The sequence below is a fragment of the Prenolepis imparis genome, unplaced genomic scaffold (assembly GCF_030444845.1).
Source record: "Prenolepis imparis isolate NDT839.2.m4 unplaced genomic scaffold, iyPreImpa1.0 SCAF_9, whole genome shotgun sequence".
NCBI lineage: Eukaryota > Metazoa > Arthropoda > Insecta > Hymenoptera > Formicidae > Prenolepis > Prenolepis imparis.
The window spans coordinates 12,979,916-12,999,098 of NW_028141167.1; the positions used below are offsets into that span (position 1 = coordinate 12,979,916).

At 37.3% G+C, this 19,183-nt stretch overlaps 1 protein-coding gene across 1 annotated transcript in view; it reads right to left on the minus strand.

The window, feature by feature from the left end:
• Positions 1 to 19,183, minus strand: part of Spz5 (spatzle 5 Toll-1 receptor) — a 73,296-nt gene extending 54,113 nt beyond the window's left edge. Inside the window, exons 1-2 of the mRNA XM_083046584.1 lie at positions 19,097 to 19,183; positions 18,586 to 18,627 (exon numbers count right to left, since the gene is read on the minus strand). The gene's annotated coding sequence lies outside the window, so the exon portion shown is untranslated. The remainder of the gene's footprint in view (positions 1 to 18,585; positions 18,628 to 19,096) is intronic.

The following is a 19,183-nucleotide window of genomic DNA, read 5'->3' on the forward strand; positions in this document are numbered from 1 at the left end:
CTGTTTGGTACCAAATGATTCTGTAATCAATGTACTATTAAAATGTATAATCGATGAATTTTTGGCTCGTCTTAAAATATTGGAAATCGATACTTTTTACCGCTGACCCTATGCGACGCAACATTATTTTAAGTATATCAAGTTAAAAAATTTGTACGCTGGTGTCTGTTTGGTACCAAATGATTCTGTAATCAATGTACTATTAAAATGTATAATCGATGAATTTTTGGCTCGTCTTAAAATATTGGAAATCGATACTTTTTTGACGCGGACCCTGTGCGACGCATCCTTATTTTATGTATAGCAAATGAAAAAGTTTGTACGCTGGTGTCTGTTTGGTACCAAATGATTCTGTAATCAATGTATTATTAAAATGTATAAACGATGAATTTTTGGCTCGTCTTTAAATATTAGAAAACGATACTTTTTTACCGCTGACCCCATGCGACGCAACCTTAATTTATGTATATCAAGTTAAAAAATTTGTACGCTGTTGTCTGCTTTTTACCAAATGATTCTGTAATAAATGTACTATTAAAATGTATAATCGATGAATTTTTGGCTCGTCTTAAAATATTAGAAATTGATACTTTTTTACCGCTGACCCTATGCGACGCAACATTATTTTAAGTATATCAAGTTAAAAAATTTGTACGCTGGTGTCTGTTTGGTACCAAATGATTCTGTAATCAATGTACTATTAAAATGTATAATCGATGAATTTTTGGCTCGTCTTAAAATATTAGAAATTGATACTTTTTTGATGCGGACCCTGTGCGACGCATCCTTATTTTATGTATAGCAAATGAAAAAGTCTGTACGCTGGTGTCTGTTTGGTACCAAATGATTCTGTAATCAATGTATTATTAAAATGTATAAACGATGAATTTTTGGCTCGTCTTTAAATATTAGAAAACGATACTTTTTTACCGCTGACCCCATGCGACGCAACCTTAATTTATGTATATCAAGTTAAAAAATTTGTACGCTGTTGTCTGGTTGGTACCAAAAGATTCTGTAATCAATGTACTATTAAAATGTATAATCGATGAATTTTTGGCTCGTCTTAAAATATTAGAAATCGATACTTTTTTGACGCGGACCCTGTGCGACGCATCCTTATTTTATGTTTATCGTATTAAAAAATTTGTACGCTGTTGTCTGCTTGGTACCAAAAGATTCTGTAATCAATGTACTATTAAAATGTATAATCGATGAATTTTTGGCTCGTCTTAAAATATTGGAAATCGATACTTTTTTGACGCGGACCCTGTGCGACGCATCCTTATTTTATGTATAGCAAATGAAAAAGTTTGTACGCTGGTGTCTGTTTGGTACCAAATGATTCTGTAATCAATGTACTATTAAAATGTATAATCGATGAATTTTTGGCTCGTCTTAAAATATTGGAAATCGATACTTTTTACCGCTGACCCTATGCGACGCAACATTATTTTAAGTATATCAAGTTAAAAAATTTGTACGCTGGTGTCTGTTTGGTACCAAATGATTCTGTAATCAATGTACTATTAAAATGTATAATCGATGAATTTTTGGCTCGTCTTAAAATATTGGAAATCGATACTTTTTTGACGCGGACCCTGTGCGACGCATCCTTATTTTATGTATAGCAAATGAAAAAGTTTGTACGCTGGTGTCTGTTTGGTACCAAATGATTCTGTAATCAATGTATTATTAAAATGTATAAACGATGAATTTTTGGCTCGTCTTTAAATATTAGAAAACGATACTTTTTTACCGCTGACCCCATGCGACGCAACCTTAATTTATGTATATCAAGTTAAAAAATTTGTACGCTGTTGTCTGCTTGGTACCAAATGATTCTGTAATAAATGTACTATTAAAATGTATAATCGATGAATTTTTGGCTCGTCTTAAAATATTAGAAATTGATACTTTTTTAACGCTGACCCTATGCGACGCAACATTATTTTAAGTATATCAAGTTAAAAAATTTGTACGCTGGTGTCTGTTTGGTACCAAATGATTCTGTAATCAATGTACTATTAAAATGTATAATCGATGAATTTTTGGCTCGTCTTAAAATATTAGAAATTGATACTTTTTTGATGCGGACCCTGTGCGACGCATCCTTATTTTATGTATAGCAAATGAAAAAGTCTGTACGCTGGTGTCTGTTTGGTACCAAATGATTCTGTAATCAATGTACTATTAAAATGTATAATCGATGAATTTTTGGCTCGTCTTTAAATATTAAAAATCGATACTTTTTTACCGCTGATCCCATGCGACGCAATCTAATTTTATGTATATCAAGTTAAAAAATTTGTACGCTGTTGTCTGGTTGGTACCAAAAGATTCTGTAATCAATGTACTATTAAAATGTATAATCGATGAATTTTTGGCTCGTCTTAAAATATTAGAAATCGATACTTTTTTGACGCGGACACTGTGCGACGCATCCTTATTTTATGTTTATCGTATTAAAAAATTTGTACGCTGTTGTCTGCTTGGTACCAAAAGATTCTGTAATCAATGTACTATTAAAATGTATAATCGATGAATTTTTGGCTCGTCTTAAAATATTGGAAATCGATACTTTTTTGACGCGGACCCTGTGCGACGCATCCTTATTTTATGTATAGCAAATGAAAAAGTTTGTACGCTGGTGTCTGTTTGGTACCAAATGATTCTGTAATCAATGTACTATTAAAATGTATAATCGATGAATTTTTGGCTCGTCTTTAAATATTAGAAAACGATACTTTTTTACCGCTGACCCCATGCGACGCAACCTTAATTTATGTATATCAAGTTAAAAAATTTGTACGCTGTTGTCTGCTTGGTACCAAATGATTCTGTAATAAATGTACTATTAAAATGTATAATCGATGAATTTTTGGCTCGTCTTAAAATATTAGAAATTGATACTTTTTTGATGCGGACCCTGTGCGACGCATCCTTATTTTATGTATAGCAAATGAAAAAGTCTGTACGCTGGTGTCTGTTTGGTACCAAATGATTCTGTAATCAATGTACTATTAAAATGTATAATCGATGAATTTTTGGCTCGTCTTAAAATATTAGAAATTGATACTTTTTTGATGCGGACCCTGTGCGACGCATCCTTATTTTATGTATAGCAAATGAAAAAGTCTGTACGCTGGTGTCTGTTTGGTACCAAATGATTCTGTAATCAATGTACTATTAAAATGTATAATCGATGAATTTTTGGCTCGTCTTAAAATATTGGAAATCGATACTTATTACCGCTGACCCTGTGCGACGCATACTTATTTTATGTTTATCGTATTAAAAAATTTGTACGCTGGTGTCTGCATGGTACCAAAAGATTCTGTAATAAATGTACTATTAAAATGTATAATCGATGAATTTTTGGCTCGTCTTAAAATATTGGAAATCGATACTTTTTACCGCTGAACCTATGCGACGCAACATTATTTTATGTATATCAAGTTAAAAAATTTGTACGTTGTTGTCTGCTTGGTACCAAAAGATTCTGTAATCAATGTACTATTAAAATGTATAATCGATGAATTTTTGGCTCGTCTTAAAATATTGGAAATCGATACTTTTTACCGCTGACCCTGTGCGACGCATCCTTATTTTATGTTTATCGTATTAAAAAATTTGTACGCTGTTGTCTGCTTGGTACCAAAAGATTCTGTAATCAATGTACTATTAAAATGTATTATCGATGAATTTTTGGCTCGTCTTAAAATATTAGAAATTGATACTTTTTTGACGCGGACCCTTTGCGACGCATCCTTATTTTATGTATAGCAAATGAAAAAGTTTGTACGCTGGTGTCTGTTTGGTACCAAATGATTCTGTAATCAATGTACTATTAAAATGTATAATCGATGAATTTTTGGCTCGTCTTTAAATATTAGAAATCGATACTTTTTTACCGCTGATCCCATGCGACGCAATCTTATTTTATGTATATCAAGTTAAAAAATTTGTACGCTTCTGTCTGGTTTGTACCAAAAGATTCTGTAATCAATGTACTATTAAAATGTATAATCGATGAATTTTTGGCTCGTCTTTAAATATTAGAAAACGATACTTTTTTACCGCTGACCCCATGCGAAAGTAGCTAATTTCTATGAAAAAATATTAATAAATACTTTCGTCTATAAAATCATATCTCGACGTTATGATTATCTCTATTCACAAAAGATTCTTATAGATAATTCTATTTTGTTCGCACTTCTGTTTTAGATTTAAATACTGAATTTTTATGTATTGCATAATTAATTAATATATATTTTTCTATGCCTTGATTGCAATACATGCCTGAGAATATGTCAATTAATTATGCAATGCATAAATATTTATTATTTATATCTTTAACAGAGAATTAAAAAAAATAGAATTTTCTACAAGAATCTTTCGATCAAAATATCTGCATTTCTATTAGATTCGTGCGTCTGTACATACACACACATCCATCGCGCTGCACGTTTCGCGCGAAACTGACCGCAAGACTCTGTGCAGCGGTATCGCTAAACACAGCCTATACGTCTACCACGCTGCGCGCCTCGCGCGAGACTGACGATCAGTCTCGCAATCACAATGTCTCGAGAATCAGTCTCGCGCGAAATGCGCAGCGTGGAGGATGTGTAGGGTGTCGGGTGCGCTTGGCGATACCGCTGCTCAGAGTCTTGCGGTCAGTCTCGCGGGAGACTGCAGTGTGTTGGATGTGTGTGTACAGACGCATGAATCTGATAGAAGCATAGATATTTTGTTCGAAAGATTCTTGTATATAATTCTATTTTTTTGGTTTTCTGTTAAAGATTTAAGTAATGAATATTTATGCATTGCATAATTGATTCACATATTTTTATGCATGCATTGCAATCAATACATAAAGAAGTATATATTAATTAATTATGCAATGCATAAAAATTCAGTATTTAAATCTAAAACAAGTGCGAACAAAAAAAATAGAATTTTCTGTAAGACTGTTTTGATAATCGAGATAATCACAACGTCGAGACTAATTACGATTTTATGGACGAGAAGATTTATTAATATTTTTTTATAGAAATTAGCTACTTTAAACTCGGTTATTATTTTTGACAGTTATCAGCTGATTTCTGTCAAAAAGTATTAATCGAGGATAAAGTATTATCAACATTACTACTTTAATTTTTATAACGTATTATTACTCTGAAATTTAATTAGCAAATGAATGCTTTAGTAATATTTTTTGACAGAAATCAGCTGATTTAAGCGCCAATTTGTTAATTAAGTTTTTAAATAATATATTTTAAAAATTAAAATAATAATTTGTTTAAAATAATATGTTATGGTATTTTAAACTCGATTAATATTTTTTGACAGTTATCAGTTGATTCTGTCAAAAAAATATTATTATTTTAATAATTATTTTTTAAAATACGAAATCAAAGAATGGCGCGCGCGTAGCGCGCGCTTGTGTTGTTCTAGTATATATAAATAGTATATTATTTTTTTTAATGAAGCATTCTTTAGATTTCTTGATGGAGAAAGGAACGTAACATCGGCCACTTATCGCTCCCTCCGCAAACTATATATTATCAGGACTCGTCCGACACCGTGTCGCAATTCTAAAACTCAATTATCTTATCTTGTTGACGTAATTATTTTCGAAACTAACGGTTATTGGAAAAGATCTGTATATAAGGCGACTGTCGACGATCGAGTTAGTAGTCCATAGGAGTATTTGCGCGCGTGTCGTTTAAGAGTACCCGATAAAGGATTTCCGAAGGTAGTTTAATTTGCATCAGACCGGCCGGTTGTATTAAAGCGACTCTCGGGATAAGAAAGGATTTCGAGGGAACGCCATTAATTCTCGCGGAGAGAGAGAAATCCGCCTCTCTCTCTCTCTCTGTCTCGCCTGCCTCTTCTTTTCCCGACGCGACGGCAGTTTAGGTCGTCACTTAGCTAGTTACTCGCTTACTTAGTCCACTTATTTTAATCGGGCGCTCGTCCGCGCGCCGCCTCAACCCAATTCTCCGCTTGTTTTTACGCCTTATCCCTTAAGGCTAATTCATTAATTAATTCCGTTAGTACCCTACCCTTCGCCTGCCCCCTCCCTTCCCCCTCTCGCCCCTGTGCTCACCCCGCTCTGTCCCTCCCCGGGTTGATGCAACTCCAACGAACCTCTTGAAGCACGGGTGGGTGCTCACTAATTAAAGTAATTACTAAATAAATTGCAATTACACTAATGGATCGAGCACGACGACGGATACACTCGTCAGGAAACTGTCGCCGAACTTTTCCCCGGTTATGTTGCCGATTACGAGATACCTGCCGATGTCGCTATTCCGTTTAGATATGGTGGTCGTCGTCGTCATCATCATGACCCTCCCAGGCCAGGTGAAATTATATAGTTTTGTCGGGGTCGCTAGTCTTCGCCAATGTTATTTATACGTCACTTGTATATTAATCGAATTCTTTCTCACGGATTTTTTTCAATCCGCTTAAGATATCGCGTCGTTTATTGCAAAACACGCTGTCACTATTACAATCTATATCGAACATTGCGTGACGCGATATGAAATAATAAAGGTGCGGTAATATAAAATATTTGGAAATCTCGTTGCGAGAGTTTGATATCGCGCTCGCGGGACATGAACGCGCGTCCCGGCAAACATAGATAGTGCGTCGGCGTGTGTTAATGGAGCTATCAGTCAACATACATGTTTGAGTGACGTCTCAATCAAACGCGTATTCTCGCGTATTTCGCGTTTCATCATCGACCGTTCGCTCGCGTTCGGTCTGCGATTCGTTCTTCGAGGCTGAAGACGGTCCAGTCGCCTCTCCTTCGACGACTTCTCGCCATTCGTTCTCTCAAACGCGCATTATCTCGATGCAAGAACAACCCTCCAAGTAAGTACTCGAAGGTGAAAAGTCTCTGACAAGTGATAAAGGACCCCGCACAAAATACACAAGATTTTGGCTTTCAGTGGAATTGGCTGAATTTTTGATATGTTGTAGTTTAAGGCATTCTGTTCAAAAGATGTAATAGTAATTTTATATAAATTTTTTGAACTTATATATAAAATCCTAGATGAAATTGAACCCCAATTCCACTGAAAGCCAAAATCCTATGTATTTTGTGCGGGGTCCTTTCGTCGCTTTCGGATGTGAAGAGAACTCTTGAAGAGAAGAAGAATTCTCCGCAATTCTCGATTTCTAATCGACTTCCTTCTCTCGTTAAACGCGGAAATGCCAGTCGACATGCGCGGGCGCTCGCTCGGAAGGATGTTACATCGATCGAACTCGACGATCGCAATTATCCAGTACGTAACGATTCCCGGAGGACCGCCGCTAATTAATATAACCGGCGACAATTCATTCGCGATTGACAGGAAAATGCGTCGAGCGCGCGGCATCGCGACGGTCCGCGTGCTCGTGATGGCGGAGGGGAAGAGAGGTGGGTCGGCGCGGGGGAGAGGAAGGGGGCGCAAACTGGAGGCTCGCAATTTGTCAGGTGACAGCCGAGAGACTGGAATAAATGGACAATTACACAAATACAATGTTTGACGTCATTTCAATGACGCGAGAGACACCTGTGATTGATTGTTAATTGCCTCGGTTTGTTACCCTGACCAACGACGGGGATTGGTGGGGGACGCGTGCACGCCGGGGTGGGGATGGGGGGCTAGAGGGGGGTCCAGGAGAGCACGATGGATACGAATAATTTAATTGAATCGATCGACGCGCGCGCGCGCGCGGGGGTGTTTTCGCCCCGCTCCCACACGTCACTTCCCTCTGTTCTTCCTTTTTATTCAAATCCCGCTCATTTGTCTCGCCGGTGCTTTCGGGGTCTGTTTGCGACATTATCTCTGTTCGCGACGGGAAGGGGGACGAGAGAGAGAGAGAGAGAGAGGGAGATGTTTATTCCTTTCTCGTTTATTGTCAGCGTCGAGTCAAATCACTTGTACATTTTTTCTTTCTTTCGGAAAAAAAAAAGATTATACTTAGAGATAGGATCAAGAGTGCACTTAAAAATCCAAGTAGAATTCGATAATCAAGTTTCATTTTCTGTGATTCGAATAATACTCGTAAGAAATATTATTTCATACATTAATACTTGCGAAGTAGTCGAATCTAGAACAGTTATATTCGAATTGAGTACATCTGCAAGATTCGAAATAGTACTTTTTACTGTAAAGAATCGAATCTTTTACAAGTAGTACTTAAATAAAAAATCTATTTAGGATACTTGCTACTTATTCACAAATTTCTCATAAGTACTCATAAAAGATTCGAACATACTTGGTTCACAGATTCGAATTAGAATCCCTATAATTAGAGAAACTCTAATTCTTCGTCTTCTTCTTAGGCGTGTATTATGGCGACCAAATGGCTAAATTGATCCATCTATTTGAACAGGTTTAAAAAAAAAGAAATATAATTGTAAAGGGACTCTAATTCGAATGTACTTGGAAGTTACTGCTCTTTTTTTTCAAGGTATTTATAGAGAATTCAAATTTCTAAGCTACTTGTAAGATAGTTAATTGTACTTTCTGTCGTAGAATAAGACGAGCAGTGAAAACCTTCTTCCCTGGGAATTTTTCAAATTTCTAAGAGCGAGTTTAGCTTAAATTTCGCAATTTATGTTTCTTTAATATTAAGGACCGCGATAAGGACGGGCCATCCCGAGCGGATGAGGCTCGCGTTTCGCAGTCTCGTATTGTTAAGATACTATTAGTTATAGTGAGAGCATACCCCGTGGAGTGTATCCATTGTGCAGCTTAGTTAAACAGGAAGGAAGGAAGGAAGGGTTACACGCCGGCCGTCCCCGCGTTTGTCTTCGAGCGCTTCGGAATCTCTTCGCGCCAAATCCCCGAGGAGGATCCAATTAACTCTCTAAGAATTCGATTCCTCGCCCACGCTAATTCTGAGATAGTGCGCGCGCCGGCACTATCAGATTAGAAAAGACAATATTTGCCGCGGCGCTTGTAACTCTAATCGCGTATCGCCCTGCAGATGCTCCTTCAATTAATAGCGGCTACTGTTTGCTTCCTTCCAGAACCTTCGCTCGCACCTGCTGATTAAACAAACCAGCGGCTGTGCAAGATATATCCAGTGTTCAGTCAGGGAGAATTGAACAATTGCCAATGTATAAATCTCCACAAAGCTCTACAACAATTTAACATGTTGTGTAAAAACTATCGCATTCTCGGAAAAAAAAATAATCTCGCACTGTAATGCCGGAATTGTGTTACTTTCTCAACTTGTCCTATTATATAGTGTCTATTCAAATAAAGAATAGGTCTAGTGAAGCTAAAAGTACTTGTAAAAGTTGGAATAAAACTGAGACTACGACAACGTGATAATTTCGTAGGACAAAATCATATCGAGATTTTGTTTTCCTGAAATATGTCTGGAACAATAATCGAGAGAGTCGTCATTCATTTAATCGCCCACCCTATTTATTTGTTTCTCGCCGAATTATTATATTTTGCGACTTGATTATCGACTGTTGACTTTTCTCGGGCATTCGCGCGATTTGACGCGTCGTGGTGCCTTTGCCACAATTTACAGTCCAATAATTATCCGTTTTCTGTTTGCATTGTTCTCGACGTTCTCTCCAACCCACAATTTAAGGAAATTTCCATAATAAGCTACGGTTAAGAGTAATGTTAGCCGAGGCATAAATCCCTCGCGCGCCCCCTTTTCTCCACCTTGCCATTCTTCATCCACCCACAAAGGAGAGCCTTCCCTCCTCCCTCTTCCGCGGGCAAGAGATACGCCTCGCGATAAGGACTGCTTTTTATTTCCATACAATTATATCGACGATGTAACCCGCTTGATATCCACGCGGCGTGTCTATGCATCGCGTTTTAGGAATCATTGTGATTTATCGTCCGCATTTCGCTTTATATTCTTTCGTATTTTATTTTCATGTGTCAAAATTTATTTATTTTTTTATTTAAAAAACTGCATTTCTAATTCTTCTGTCAATAATAATTTCTTATTTCCTTTTCTTCAATGTATATGGATACCACTCTGCGTGTTTTCGACATATTGCACTGTAACAAGAAATTCTTTCTTGTTACAGTGCAATATGTTGATCGTTATATTTTATTGTTTCGTTATATTTTGTCGTTATCGTTATATTATATATTATATATATTATATTTAATATATTATTAATATATATTAATTATTGCGTATTTTCGACACTACATTGCAGCTGCTGGGCAAAGAATTACTTTTACTAAATTTTATAATAATTGTAACATTAATTTCGCAATTATATTTATTCCATCAACAAATAATATAATGTATAATGTATACCTCATTATTATTATTATTATTTTATTAATTTACTCTTTAATAATGTGTTTAAATTTATCAATATGAAAATCAAACTTCTTACGTTTAATTATATTACTTTTAATTATATATAATTAGAGGATTACTAATTATTTCTGAATATTTTTCAAGTTTAAGTTAATTTCAAATGAACAAATTACCTTTAAATTTGATAAATATTGTTTCCCGTTATATTTTAGGAGGTTTCAGAATACAAAGGCTCTTTGTATTTTCTTTACGGTCGAAAAAAAATTTCGACACACATTTTTAACATTTAAAGTTGTTTCGGATATCCGTTCATTGACAGAAGGGTCAGTCAGATATTAAAGTATGTATTGCATTTCGAAAGTTTGCGATTCGCGTTAAAATTCAATTTTACGTAGCGCGATACAGGTTCGCGGAAAATCTCAAAGTTCATAAATTCGACGGTGAATAATATGAATGCGAATATCCTCGATGCGAAACGATCTCGGAAACGATCTTGAAGCCGCATCTCGATCGCGATCGTCGTAAACTATATCACGGCGACCGGTGATATTTCACGGTAACGGTATTTAGCAGAACCGTCGCGGCTGTCATCCGCGATGAAACGGCGGAGGCAGGGAAGGCATTAAGCGTAATGAATTACCAAGCGAGCAGAGTAATGTGTCTTAATTACGGCCCGCGGCACAATAATTATGTAATTAGGCATTGTTTGCCGACCAGCCCCTAATCACAATCCCGATGTCGCAGCCTCGTCACGGGCTCACGAGGTGCAGCGACGTGTTATCGACCGCCAACGTTGTCTCCCGACGTTGTTCCCTCGTATGCAGATTCCGTTTCGTCTGAAATGGTTAAATTGGAGTTTCTTGGGGCTTCTCTCTCTCTCTTTGACAGAAAGAGAGAGAGAGAAGCCCCAAGAAACTCCAATTTAACCATTCTTTCTGTCAGAGAGAGAGAGAGAGAGAGAGAGAGAGAGAGAGAGAGAGAGAGAGAGAGAGAGAGAGAGAGAGAGAGAGAGAGAGAGAGAGAGAGAGAGAGAGAGAGCGCAACTTTCAAACTAAACATGGAAATAATATTTCGTATCGTTAAACGATATTTTTTTCGTCGACTGATAATCGCGACATTAACCCTTCTCGATGAATGGGTACCCAGAACAATTTTAAATGTTAAAAATGTGTCGGAACTTTTCTCGCCCGAAACAAAAAGGGTCTTTATATTCGAAAACCTCTTAAAATATGACAAGAAAGATTGTTTGGTAAACGATAAATAATATCAACAAAATATATCAATTTTTATCTATATCTACATCATTAATTGCTCTATAACATATATATAAGATTGATATGTATTATATATTAATACATAATTAATTGATTTATAATATAGGTATATTGATATATAAATATAAAAATGCTTCGATATACAAATGTTACAAAATATAACGGGATAAAATATAATGGGAATATTCGATGCGCCCAGCAGCTGCTATAAAGAAATTATTATAATGCAATATGTCAAAAGCACGCAGTTGGTCCATACATTAATAAAAAGATGAAAAATTATGTATCATGACAGAGGAGTTAATGGGTTAATATTTCAGTAATCGATGTAATAATTTATTTATTTATTTGAGATTTCTCTTAAATTAGAAAAAAATGTGTCCGCACCTGTCCGGAGAGCGATTCCCAGACTGCAACCAGACTTTTAAGCTCGAAACCGAGCGAAATATCGAGAAAGCTTTTACCGTCCGGATATAAGCGGACACGATTATTCGAAAGCTCAGAATCAAACGCACTGGTTTACTGGAAACAGCGGGTGGCCGACTGACGGAATAACTAATTCATCAATTCTTCGCTTCGGTTGGCTCCGATACCTGTGGCTATATTTGCGTACACACGTGTGTAAACAAGGAGACTCCGAACTCCCAGGACGCGGTGGTTGCGCTTCGGTGAGCCTCCTTTCCTCCTTTGAAGAGACCCACTCCTCTCTAGCTCGTTCTCAAACGCGATCGTATTCATCATCTGTCAGAAATACCTCGCCACGGATAATATTCGTAATTTCAGTTGCGCGCAAAATCAAAATTCGTATACAATGACGCAAATAAAAAAAAAGATAGATAATTCTCGTCGCAGCAGATGTATCCCCCCGCCCCCTGCTTAAGAGCGATGATAAATAGTTTTTGCAACGTTTCTCTTCGTACTACAATAGTCACTATGGACGAGCCGCAAATACCGCAGTCACGTGAGTTTAGTTCCGTGAATAATGGCCCAATTAGGAAGTAATAACACGTCTCTCGCCCCGTTGTACGACTCCGAGTTGGAGTTGCGAGAGTCTCGAATAGTAGTGTACGGTCTCTCATTATGATGCCTCGCGAAAAGGGCTCCTCCGCCGGAAACAACGGATATATAAAGAGATATCGCGCTCCCTCAACGGTCAACGGTAATTAGCGATTTCTAATTACCTGGCGAAGCGAATTCAAAGACGATACATACACCTTATGAAGAAGAAATCGCGCTCGCGGACACTCAAGGACACTCTTCGCGGATATTTTTTTTTTTTTTTTTTTTTTTTTATTATATATAAACGCTGAGCGATGCGAAACGACGGAAGTCGTAAATCGATTTAATGGTAAACTGATCCCCGGGAAGCATCGAAAGATTTATACTGTCTGGCTTTCAAACGCGCGTAAAAAATGAACTCAAATACAGGTTTAATTAGTGTCGAATAAAATTGCCGGACTGGCCGTGATTGACTGAAAGGCTCGTCGAAAAAGACATTCGGATATTTCATTATGTCAGAACTGAACCGACGTCAATTATGCAAATTATGGGCGCGCATATATATATATACATATATAGATATATGTATGTATACACACACACACGTACGCTTTCACAGAGGATCGGCCCGACCAAGAGCGAAAAATTCATTTATGAGCTTTTTGCGCGATGAAATATTTTTTTAGTTAATCGTGTTAGCCTGTCGTTGCGGTCCGCCGTGACCCCTCATGACCCTTCCACACACTCGCCCTCCAGCGAATTCTCATAAATCCGTCCATGACTTTCCGATATCATTCCCGATTTTGCTAGTTACATTTGTTAAACCTCATACGCGACTGCCATTATACGAAAATTAAATGATGAAAAATAAAACGATATACCATTAATATGAATTAATAAGTATCTAATGAAGAAGTACGATCGATTTCTTCGCTTATCTTTTTTTTCTCTTACTTCGGCCCTTCCTTTTCCTCCTTCTCTCTCTCTCTCTCTCTGTCTCTGTCTCTCTCTCTAGCAGCTTGCTCGAATCCACGCGGGCGCTTCGAGGTTAATTGCAAATATAATTAGCAGCTCGAGTCATAAGCGCGGCTGTTTGTATTTGAATGACTGCCTCGGCGTTCTCACGGCCCCGATTGTCTATGAAGTGGATTCTCTCGCCGGGCAAAAGTAGCAAAACCCATTGCTAATTATCCATGATACGGCATTTAATTAGAGCCAATGGCCGATAGCGACGGTATCTCTAACCCTATATTTAAGGCCGCCACCGGTGCGATACTTTAATTGGATCACAGACACGTTTAATATTCCGAAATGATTTAAAATATACACACATACATACATATATACTCGAGTATATGTACATATATGGGAAATGTATCGGAAAAATAAGCAGCTGATTCAATCCAATAAAATTTTTAAGTTTCAAATTGTCTTCTTATTTTCAACACATAAATATTAAATTAATAAATTGAAAAGATAAATACAAATTTATGAAAAAAGCCAGGCACAGATATTAGGCGCATTAAAATTGTTTTTAAATTTCTCTATATATTTATTTTGAATGTTTCGAACCATATCAATTAGTACAAAAAATTATTAATTTATTAGCATATTAATTATTAATTTATTAGCAAAATATAATAGAATAATAGCTATAGAATATTAATAAAAATTGTTCCTACTAATTGATATGTTAAGGAAGGATCGAAACGTTCAAAATAAATATAAAGGCATTTAAAAGCACAAATTTTCTTGCGTCCTAATATCATCTGGCTCTCGCTAGTTCTTTTCATATCAGAATTTGTATACATAAATATCGTTTTTCACACAAGACAAAGTACGAGGCGCGTACAAAGATACATTCTTAGGAAGAAATACGAACGAATTGGATGTTTCGATGCATAAAGGCCGAGAGTTTTTCGAATCCTACGAGTTGCGAGCGCGAGAAGCGAGCGAGAAGACAGTCCAATATTTCGCAATGGGAATCGACAGGTGTCCCCGAAGGGAGGGGGTGGGCTCCCCCTAAGTACTGCTTACTTGGGGAATTATGTCTGTCACGTCTGTCCGTTTGCCCGATTCATTTCACATCATCCGTCCGCATTCACCTTTCGCGCTCGCACGCTGCTTTTCTTCCGATTGAAGTTGGCTTACACAGCATTCGTGCGTACCGAAACGCAAATGCTGCCTCAATGCTCTCTCCCTTCGGTTCGTTCGCGGGTGTACGACAAGATTCCTTACAATACGTCCGGGGATGGAGGTGGCGTAAGCTCCTCCGGGGGGGCCGAAGCTCCCTCACGACTCCTTTGTAAGATAAGAAGCACAACCCACAACTACTGACGTTCGATTGAATTAGATGGGAATCATACTTTGGAGATACTATCGAGCTTTTCACTTCGAGTTTAAAATTTATTCGTAATGAATGGGATCCTTTAAACGATTTTCAAAAGCTGATATAAATGATTTAAATTTTTAAGATAGTTGTAAAAATATAGCGTTTGAAAATATATATATATATATACAGAATATATAGTGAACATACGTGTTTTTATGATTATTTCCAGAGACCCATCATCGTATTTCCGAAGGAGAAATTTTTACTTCCGGAATTTACGTCTTTTTTTTCTCTATACGCGATAGAGACGAATAAGGTGGTGTGATACATGGTTCCGTGTATCGCGTACATATATATCGAACGAAGAGAGAAGGGAGAAAGAGGGGAGGGAATTGATTTTAGCGCCGGGCTTTGTGAAATGAAACCCGGCCGAGCCATCGCCATTAACAACGATAAAAATAATCCAATCCGACGTTTGTTTGATCTATCAGCGCCTATATATTTCGCGCACGCTCTCTATTCTGGCTGATTACGGATCTTTCTCGATTTAGGCGGCGAGAGCGACCGCGCATGCGCGCGCGCGCGCGAGCAATCGCGGTCCGGTCCGCGAGATCGAATTTATCGAATCGTGCTCGTCGAACTATACTCGCGATAGTAATTTCAATTACTAGCCACTTTCCGTCACTGCGCCGGATTTTCTTTGTCGTCGGCCCCGGCATGATTTGGATTAAGCCGGCTCTCCACGGGGTATAGCACTGCACCGTATGCAGTGTCAAACGTGTCAACGTGACCGCACAAACGATATCCCGATACGATGTGCTCAACATTATTCCAGATGAATGTAAGCCAATACATAGCGCATTAATATAAAACAAACAAAAAAAAAAAAAAAAAAAAAAAAAAAGATTACAACTTCATTTCATAACGTTTTATAATTAAACGCGTTTTTTCGCGTTTATCATCCTTTGTGTATCGTTATTAATATCAAGATTTACGTAACGCGCGTGCATTATATGTATTATATACTCGCAATTTTGTCGAATAATTATCTTTTTTTCCTTTATTACATTTTTTTATAATAATATTCCCATCGATAGGTAAAATGTAAAAGGGGAGTGGCGACTGCAATTTCGAATCATCGAGATAATCGCAAAGTGCGTTTTTCCAATTTTATAGCGATATTATGTAAAGCGGGAGAGCACAGGGCGAATGCAGAGAATCAGGCGGCGCGATATTGAATTTTGTGCGTTAATTTATTTGAAAAAGTTAATGATGGCAGTCGGCCGATCGTAAAAAATATTCGGCCGAAAAATGGTCGGAAATAACGCGAAATGAAATGAAATGAGGAAGCGGGTAAACGCTCGCAGACTGCCCAAGCACCGCACAAACGCTATTTAATTTCTCGCTTTCTGTTTGATGTTACGTTTTCGAAATAAATAATTAAGACGGGTCGCCGTCGAAATACGGCGATTTTCAATCGTAACGATTCCCGCGAAATTCTACTTCAAGTAGATAACAGAAATATAAAAGTATGATTTAAAAGTATGTCAATAATGTATATAAGAGACAATCGTAATTGCATTCCCATTATTGTATATTATAAAATAAATAGAAATCGTGAATGTGAGATTTAACCCTTCTGTCAATGAGCAACTTTAAATGTTAGAAATGTGTCGAAACTTTTCTTCGTCCGAAACCAAATACAAAGGGTGATTGATAATTAATTAATTTATAATTAATATAAATATATATATATATATTTTTTAATATTGATAATTAATTGAATTAATAAATATATGTATATATAAAAAAATACTTCGATATACGAATGTTGCAAAATATAACGAGAAAGATTGTTCGATGCAGCTATAAAGAAATTATTATAGTGCAATGTGTTGAAAATACGTAGTTGGATACCTGGATACCTATATATATTAATGAAAGGGTGAAGAATTATAGATTGACAGAAGGTTTAAGATCTTGGACATCTTGAACGAGCGAGTCACGCGCTGAAGGAAAGAAGGACGAGAGAAAGACATGCTCAATTATCATAATTATAATAATTTGAACACACTCTTAATTTACCTATATGCTAATTACTTTGTCCATCCATAATTCTCGGGTATATGAATTATTAATCAGCAACTATACACGACGTGGCGATTACTTATTAAAAGTACATAAATAATTTCAACGAATAATCGTTTGTCCACAAATTGTCGCGAAAGAAAAAAAAAAACATGTGCTATTAATCGATTCTAATTGGTGAATTCAGAATAACACAGCTGTAAGGTGTTTCTTGGAAGAAACTCGATTTTTCCCTCATTCTTAAAAACCGCCAAGAATACGTATCTTTCTTCACTTTGAAATGACAGAGTTCTTCGTAAAGAGAAAATTTTCCGTCACGCTCGATCGTTTACGGGTTTTCTGAAATATTGAGGTACCCGACGAATTCTTGAAACCCTTAAGCGGAACTGTCGCAGACTTGTTCGTAGCGATGGTGACCGGTGTCACACATCCGGTTTCGTTCGGGATAGCCTGAACGCCTCGTAGGGATAGAACAAATATAAGTTTGCTGCGATGGCTCTGGAGTTTTTCGCGAGTAAAGGCGAGGGGCGAGAGAGATGGGGGATAGACGTCGGCACGAAGGTGGAAGAAGTCAGCTGGATGGAGTCGGGGGACGAATTCATTCGTAATTCATGGAGATCGGCCCGACGGCCCCGTCAAAACTTCGAATATTCGTCCATCAAACGCGTTTTTCCCGTCAACTTTCGCGGTGTCTACTAACGCTCTCCCTCTCTCTCTCTCTCTCTCTCTCCCCCTCGTCGGTCCAGCTGACGGCTCTTCCCAGAGAAAATGATAACCTCGTTTCCGACCACTTTGCGTCGCGCCACGTACGAGTTTCACGAACTTCCTCCCTCCCCCTCCTCGTCGTGTACCTGACATAATCGCGTTATACCTCCCTCGTTCTCGTTTTCCCTCGGTCGCGGCTCGTTCTTGTTTCTTTTTCGGCGACGTCGTAGTGTCGGTACAACGTCAAAACGTCCTACGTGACCAGGTAATACATAGGGAGGGCGATGCCGTTTTCTGTTTGAGGTACGTTTCCTCCGTCACGTCGATGATGGAGGGAAAAAAATGCCGAAATTCGCGAAAACGCGCAGTTGCGAGAGATCGATGATGCCAGACACTTATCTGCACTTATTCTTCATATTTTTATTATCGAACAACCAAGCAAAAGTTAAATGTTTATGAATAAATACACCTTGACAATAATTAACAAACACGTATAATGTATGTATATATACATACATGTATCAAGTGGATACATTTCGCGGTTTTTTTTAGAATGCACGTGACACGGAGCAAAAGCGATAAAATAAAAAACCGTTTATACACGAGCCCCTCTTGCGAATATCCTTCTTTCACTTCGTTCGGATATTTTTTTCTCGTCATATCAAAAATTTACTAGAAAGCTATATTACAAAAGATTTTACACATCACCATTATCTGGTATCTTTGAAGAGACGAAAATATTAGCAACTTTTTCCCTATTGCGTGCATGCAACACGTGTGATCAGCTGATCAATCGACTAATCGATTATTTTTTTCTCCTACTCTACTGTGTACACCCCCATTACCACTAGAAATGTTATAAAATAATTTCTCACTCACCGATACGTGCAATAGCGGAGTTGTAGTACACAGCGGGTTGATCTGAAAACAAAATATTTAAATTATATATATTATGTATATATATGTGTGTTTTTAGTATATGTATGTGTATATATACAGGATGTTTCTAAAACCATGTATGTAGAGATTTTAAGGCGTATTCTAAAGATCAAAATAAAAAAAAGTTTCTATAAATATATGAGTCCAAAAATGAAATATAAATAAAATACACATATAAATAAAAGTCACTATTAATTATTACGCGCTGTGCAAAAATTCGATGATCTGTGCAAAATCTCCGAGAGCTACAATACATTTTTAGATTATTTCCCCCAACTTTAAGGGGCTATAACTCGGAAGGAAAGCATTTCTATAGGACCCATGTTTATAGGAACTTTTGACTCCTAGAATACGCCCTTAAAATCTCTGACATATTATTTTAGAAACACCCTGTATATATAAATATCTCATAAACAATGCAGTTTAGAAAAAAATGTTTTTATTTTCATACCTCACAGTTGCTCCGCTGTCGCCCGATGCCTCCCCGGGCCGCCTCCTCCTCTCTTGGTCCTTCGTAGCACTCGCGAAAACACGAATA